The sequence below is a fragment of the Octodon degus genome, unplaced genomic scaffold (assembly GCF_000260255.1).
Source record: "Octodon degus isolate 3935 unplaced genomic scaffold, OctDeg1.0 scaffold00019, whole genome shotgun sequence".
Lineage (NCBI taxonomy): Eukaryota > Metazoa > Chordata > Mammalia > Rodentia > Octodontidae > Octodon > Octodon degus.
The window spans coordinates 19,817,478-19,824,856 of record NW_004524595.1 but is presented as its reverse complement, the minus strand read 5'-3'; positions in this window follow the sequence as shown (position 1 = coordinate 19,824,856).

Here is a 7,379-nt window from a genome sequence, read left to right as displayed (position 1 = left end):
AGGTTTGAATACCTAAATCCCAAAGAATAGAGAGTAGAAAAACACTGAGAGGATTGTTAGTGAGCAAAAGTAGACAGAAAGGCAGAAACAGCAAGATGGAAATGTAGAAACTCAATAGAGATCTTTTTTAAAGCTGGGGAATACTAGGACATTTATTAAGGCAGGAAGACTAGCCTGGTAGGTAGGAACAGGTCATGGTCCATGGGGTACAATTTCTGCAAGAATGTGATAGAATAGATTCAAAGCAGAGCAAGGGATGGATCACCCAGGAAAAGACAGCCACCTGGCATGTTTTGAAAAGAGGAGGGAGAGCCATGGTTGAGCCCAAGGACAGGAAAGTGTGCAGACGATGGTGTGGCTATGCTCCTCATGTAGGGCATCTGTTTTCTCATAGAATTCTAAAGCTCAGTTATCAGCCCAGCATGAGCTGGGGTGGGAGGGTCAGGCCAGAGGTTCGCAGATCCAGGGAGCCTAAGCTGATTAGAGAGGTACCATATGATTAATGGGCAGCACTGAGATTATTAAGATGATTGCAGTGAGCAAATTTGAAATGATCCCAATCTATAAGATTTTCTCCTCAATCTCAACAGTTGGGGAGAGGGCGCAGAAAATTATGGGCATAAAGGACAGAGCAGTGGTAGAAGGAAGGAGCTGTATTTGTAAGAGAAGGGCTGTAAGATGGAGCCTTAAGCTCAGTGGGAGAGTGAGGGGAGAAAAGGGGGGATATTTGATGGAAATGGAGAGGGTCAGGAAGAGGAGAGGCAGCAGGGTCAAGGAGCAGCTGTAATTGCAGAAGTCCCAAGCAGGGGCCCACGAAGACATGAGGCTGCAGCAGAAAAGGGGGGGTTAGACTGGCAGTCTCACATGGGATCCTCAGCCCTATGTGTTGGCCTACATCCACAACCTCCTTCCTTTAGTGCTTCTAAATATTAATGTGCAGGGAACATGACAGAGTAAAAACCATGTTGAAGTCAGACAGACCTGAACTGGGGCGGGGTCCCACTGCTCACCCCTGTGTGACCCAGGTATGCCTTATTTACCCACTTTCAGCTTTTGCTCCCTAACATTGCAATACTGGTAGAAAAAAATAGAATAAAATGGGCTGTGTAGGTACAGTTACACTAATAGATACTTACTTTTATCTCTGAAATAGATATCTGTCTGGTATGTCTAAAACTGGTGTACAGCCTTTAACTTACGACGGTTCAACTTAGATTTCTGAGATTGTAATAGTGCCAAGGCAGAGCCAAGGAAACATTCTATGTTCAGTACAGGCTTCATCAAACTATATGAGATCTACAACCTTTTATTGTAAAACACACTTTGTGTCAGGGCCAACATATATGTTCCAGGTATGTTTATTGACGGTTGAGCTGAAACATGTTGTTCAGAAGGAGTATTAAATGTATTTTCAACTTAATTTGTCTGATGGCTTTATGCGGATGTAACCCACTGTAAACTGAGGAGCATCTGTGAAGAAGTTGCTGTCTATAAATGAACAGACATCACTGTTAACCTGTTGTAAGTAAACAGAGTTTATATCTGAAGACACACACGAAGTGCTCGGCACACAGCAGATTCTCCGCAAACGTTACCCCATCACACACTTCCAACTGCCCTTCTTCCTCCGCACTTCATAAAATAAGAACCAGCTGATTTAAATGATAATCCTCCTTCAGCACTCAGGCCTTAAGGGTCTGTGCTCTCGGGCCCTGGGAAGCCCCCTGAACCACGAGAAGACAGAAGCTCCAGTGTGTGCCCCTGGCCGCTCCACGGGCTCCACGCAGCTGCTCACAGATCCTTCATTCAGAGAGCGCCTGAGCCTGGCTGGCCGGCAGAGCAGACTGCAAATAGCGGTCTCTTTCATGCAGTCAGACACTGAACCAAATGATCGTGCTCTTTTGCCCCTCTGAGAAGTCTGCTCTTTTTTTTTTTCAAAGTTTTATTGATAAACAGATAGCAATGAGACAGTTTCAAATCAAATCGGAAGTACAGTTTCAACAAATACACTGCATATATTCTTCTTAGTGGTTAATTGCTGTACAAGATGCGGACTTGTGATCCTATTTACAAACACCATTAGAACAAATCATTCTATTCATTAAGAGAATGCAACTATATATCTATCCCAACCTCTTTGAATACACAGATACAAAATGGACATTCATCGGTATACCCCATTTTTTCTAAGTTCCGTTATTGAATATTATAGGTGTGTAAACTCAGCAAAATATTCTAAAAGAGTCCAGTAGCCCATAATAGCATTGGGTCTTCTGTTTAACTGGCAATGTCAGAAATTATTGACCTGAGTCCCCCACAGCTCAACTTAACAGCATGGCTTTATTTCTTATATTTCGTCTTCATACTTTTCTACTGGATGGTTAAGACCAAGGTAAAGCAGGACCTGTGCAACAAGAGTTGTAGCTTTTTGGTCTGAGAAGGTCAGTGAAATGCCCTCAGGATTTGTCCTGAGATCCTGTATCTCAGATTGTAGAACCTTTATCAGTGCAGCCATGTAGATGAGTCACGGCCATTGCTTGGCCAATGTGCTCTCTGTGAAAGCCTGAGAAAGTGTCTTCTCCCCATGTGAGTCTCTTTAGGCCCACTCTATGTCATCAATCACTTTCCTCTATGGCCCCATAATCTTCTTGATCAGAAAATTTAGGACACTACTGAGGTACGTGACGTTACAGTACAAGTTCTCATATGTCCTGAGTCTTAGTTGACCTTAGAAGGCTAGGGCCAAAATGTTGGTTTTCCTTGTATCCCTCCTTTTTCTCTAATTTTGGTCTGCAAACTTAGGTTGTTAACCATCCAGAAAGAAGTCTGCTCTTGACTCTATGGCAATAAGTAGATTTTTTAAAAATATATATGTGAGTGTCCATTTAGAAAATATACAGATTTCCGGGTTCCACAGTGGATGTCCAGATTGGCCTTGCTATCTGTAATTTAGAAATGATCCTATTGGTGAGCCACCAGGGCACTGCCACTAGGAGGCCACATGAGCTTGGATAGGCACATCTGTGTCCATCTTTCCATTCCTCCTGTTTCTACAGTGGCATCCTGTCAGGCTAAGTAGCAGGCCCTGTGCCCTGCTTTGAAGTTCTGTATCTATGGTCATCATTTAGAGACAGTAGTGAAAGTAGGTATCCTTCTCTTCCCAACTTAAAAGAGAATTATTTAGTGCAAAAACAGCATCATCACAAGCAACATGGCCAGCCAGTTTACTGAAAGAAAAACTGACCCCTGAACTGAGTATATTAAAAGAATCAAAATGTTTTCTTTTTGTGATGTGCCCTTTTAGCATTTCTAATTTGTGAACTACTCATGAATATAGCATTAAAATCCAAAAAAGGCAGTGCCAAAGCCCTGTGAGCTCCCAGGCCTGCACTCTCCCACCCTCTTACTTGACTCCTCCCCCCATATATAGAAGTGAGCCACAGGAGGCCTCCTCCTCCCACCCAGCCCACCTGCCGATGGCCCACATGAAGCCCCCAAACACTCAATCAGCGCTTCCTAACGTTGTCTACTATGTGTTCAACTCTCTTCCAAACACAAAAGTAGAAGGGAGGAGAGATGAAGGAAAGAAAGAGAAGTCCTGGGCCTTTCTCTCCAGGGGCGCTGCCATGGCAACGGTCAGGGGTCTGCAAAGGGGGTGGGAAAAGGGTGCCACTGCAGTGAGAGGCCGGGGCCCACTCCTGCTCTTGCCCCATTTCTGCATTCAGGGTGCAGCTGCCTCTTTGTCCTCTGTGAATGAAGCCACCGATTGTGGTTTCTGGGGCAATTTCCCAAAAGTGTGTCATGAGAAAGAGGCAAGATGTTAATGTGCTACACAGAAAAACAATTCCATGAGCAGATGAGCTGGGGACATGAGGGTTAAAGAAAAACGAACAGGCTTCTGCCCTTAAATCTGAAAGCATTTACTCCACGCACAGGCAGGGTGAGTGTCGGTGAGGGTGCTGAAGCTGGCTGTGTTCTCGGGCCTGCCTGGCTGTGGAGAAGATGCCTCGAGGATCCAGGGCCTGGCATCTCACTTTGGCAGATGTGGCTCCCAAAGAGTCTCTCTCACTGGGGGATTAGGTGGCTTCATAAGATTCATCTAATAGATTCTCCCATATATTTCTAGGTTGAGGAAAGACATTCTCTCTGCCTTCCTTCTAAGCTTGGGAAACAGGAGCATTGAAGGGAAACAAGACCTTGGGCCAGCAGTCATCCTGGGCAGAGAGGCCCAGAGGAGAGCAAGAAGGAAAAAATCCAAAAAGAGGCACCCTTCAGGGAGCCCCCTTCTCTGCTTCAGCACAGTGTTTGCAAGGAGGTTCTGAGCAACGGCCACTGATGTGACCCAGACCCAGGACAACCTCCTAGCAGAAGGTACCAAGGGTACTTACTATGTCCAGTTTTGCTTCTTCAGTATCACCAACACATGTTCCTTCTAGAAACGGTACCCTCCTCACATGCATTCATCTCAGACCATGTCTTTTCTTAGAGAAGCGCCAGTACAGAACATTAACTGTCCTACAACACACCCGCCAGGGCTTAGAAAGCTGCAGGTCCCAGGATGCCCCCTAGAATCTTAGGGAATGACCAGAAGAGGTCACCTTAGCTGGAGGTGAAACTCACAAAGTGCATATAAAACAGATTAAGTACTCTTCCTTCACCTATATAAGTAGCATAACCTTAAAATCCGGGTATATAAGATCCATATAAGGGAAAGCAAACCCAAACAAAAGACCAGATGATTAAAATGTGACTGTGAATAAAAGATAAATTTAATGCAGAAACAAAACCTTTTTAAGAATAATCTTTAGGGGCTGGGGAGATGGCTCAGTGGAATAAGTGCTTCCCTGGCAAGTGCAAGGGCCTGAGTTCAATCCCCGGTTCCACCAAAAAAAAAAAAAAAGAATAATCTTTAATTGGGGAAGGCAAGGTCTTGAGATACAGGAAAATGTTAACACTTCAATTTAAATTTGAATTTATGCAAATTATGGTATTCTATACATATATAATTGAAAAATACAGTGGACTCTTGACTTGCTTATGAACTCAATTCATTCATGAGGACTGGTTGTAACTCTAGTTGGTTGTAAGTCAAGACTATTTTTTCTATAAGAAATATGGCAGGCTGGGGAGATAGCTCGGCAGTCTAAGTGCCTGCCTGGTAAGTGTAAGGACACAGGTTCAATCCCAGGTACCGCATGCTGTGCTGGCCTGGAACCCTGGGCATGCCATGCTGACCACTGAAACTGGGCATAGTAGTATACACCTCTAATCCCAGCGCTGGGGAGGCTGAGACAGGAGAATCTATGAGTCTGAACTGCATAGTGAGGCCCTGTACCAAATAAATAAATGACTTTTTTTAAAAAATAAAGAACGGAAATACTCAGTGCATTCCAAACCTCCCAAGGCACAACTTAACTAACATTTCTATAATAAAAAAGATTATATAGTGTGTATAACTCACCAGAAACACCAGTAATTTTCCTAGTATATGCACCATAAAGATACAAAATGTACTCAGTTTACCAGAAACAACAATATTGTGCTCACCACTGAAGTTGACATCTTGGCCTACAGTGAGGGAGGGTGAAATGGAAGGTGGTTGTCATTTGGAAGGAGGGCTCTGTCGTCAGAGCAGCAGGCATCTGGCTGCCTGCCGTGCTGCTCTCCCTGGGACAGTCTTGGCCCACTGCTTCCGGCTCACTAGGTCTCACCCTTCTCAGAACTAGAAACTGGGCTATAATTGGCTGTTTCTGTCTTTTCTTTAACACTGTTCTTTTATATTGTGATTGTTTTCTTTCCCTTCCTTTCTTCATTTCTTTTCTAGTTTTTTTTTATTTTTTTATTTTTTTGAGACAGGGTTTCACTCTGCAGTATGGGCCAGCTTGTGCTCACTTACGTAGCCCCCAGGCCAGTCACATGCTTACAGCAATCCCCCTGTGTCAACCTCTCATGTGTTGGGATTACAGGTGTGTGACACCATGCCCAGTTGCATGTCTTCTAGCTTTAGGGGACCCAATCTGATAGCAATTATGTAAGGCACTGACCAAAATCATGTCCACGAACATGCACATCTGGGCTCCGCGACTGACCCTTATATACACTTACATACACTTTTCTGACATTGCAACTCTATGTTTATAGCCACACAAGCAAGGGGCTTTTGGGTTGTAACTCAAGACTTTGGTCATAAATTCAACTTAAAATTCCAGTTTTACCTAAGTTGCTCATATGTCAAATTGGTTGTGATTCAAGGGTCCTCTGTAAAAAAATATTTGTAAGGTGAGCATTAAAAATTTTAATCATAGGGGTCCATAATAGAAAAATTGAATAGTACTGTCCTAAATAATTATATTATAAAACCCCAGTATAGCCAGGTGAAGTGGCCTGTGTCTGCAGTCCCAACTGTTTGGAACACTAAGGCAGGAGGACCACGTGAGCCCAAGGGTTTGAGACCAGCCTGGATGACATAGAAAGTCTTCATCTCAGCCACTCCCCCAAGTGGTGGCCCACCCTCACACTCTACTCCTTTTCCTACATTTAGTTGGCTGAAACTCACTCTGCAGAGGCTGCTTCTTGCTCCATCTTTAATAAATCTTTGCTATCTTTGTACTTGTCTTGACCAACCCTTTGCTGAGGACAGAAAGAACCTACAAATCACCTCCAGAAGGAGACTCCAGTACCTTAATACTTGGTAATATGTTTTGCTCAGCCAGCCAGGAGCAGCAGGTAAGGCTCTTTGAGTTTGGTTGTTTATTTGTTTCTCTCCAAAATGCCACAAAGCTATTGTTTTCTCTTCTCCTTGTATCTCTCCCCCAAGCTGAGGAATGCAGGAGAGTTTTCTCATGGCATTTGGAATGGCTTCCTGCTTTTCCCATCATGTGGGAGGTAGGAAGAGAATGCAAGGCCTTTGCGTTTTTCCTCCAGACAGAGGAGGCCTACAGGCCTGTGTCAGGTCTGTATCCCCTGTCCTTTCTTTTGCCCCACTTTTGGTCACTCATCATGGACACAATTCAGTGAAGAACATCCAGAGAGCCTGTTATTTTTTTTTTAATTTTATTGATAAACAGATAGCAATGAGACAGTTTCAGATCAAATCGGAAGTACAGATTCAACAAATAACACACTGCATATATTTTCTTAGTGGTTAATTGCTGTACAAGATGTGGACTTGAGATCCTATCTACAAACACCATTAGAACAAATCACTCTATTCATTAAGAGAATGCAATTATATATCTATCCTAACCACTTTGAATACACAGATACAAAATGGACATTCATCGGTATACCCCATTTTTTCTAAGTTTCATTATTGAATATTATAGGTATGTAAACTCAGCAAAATATTCTAAAAGAGTCCAGTAGCCCATAATAGCACT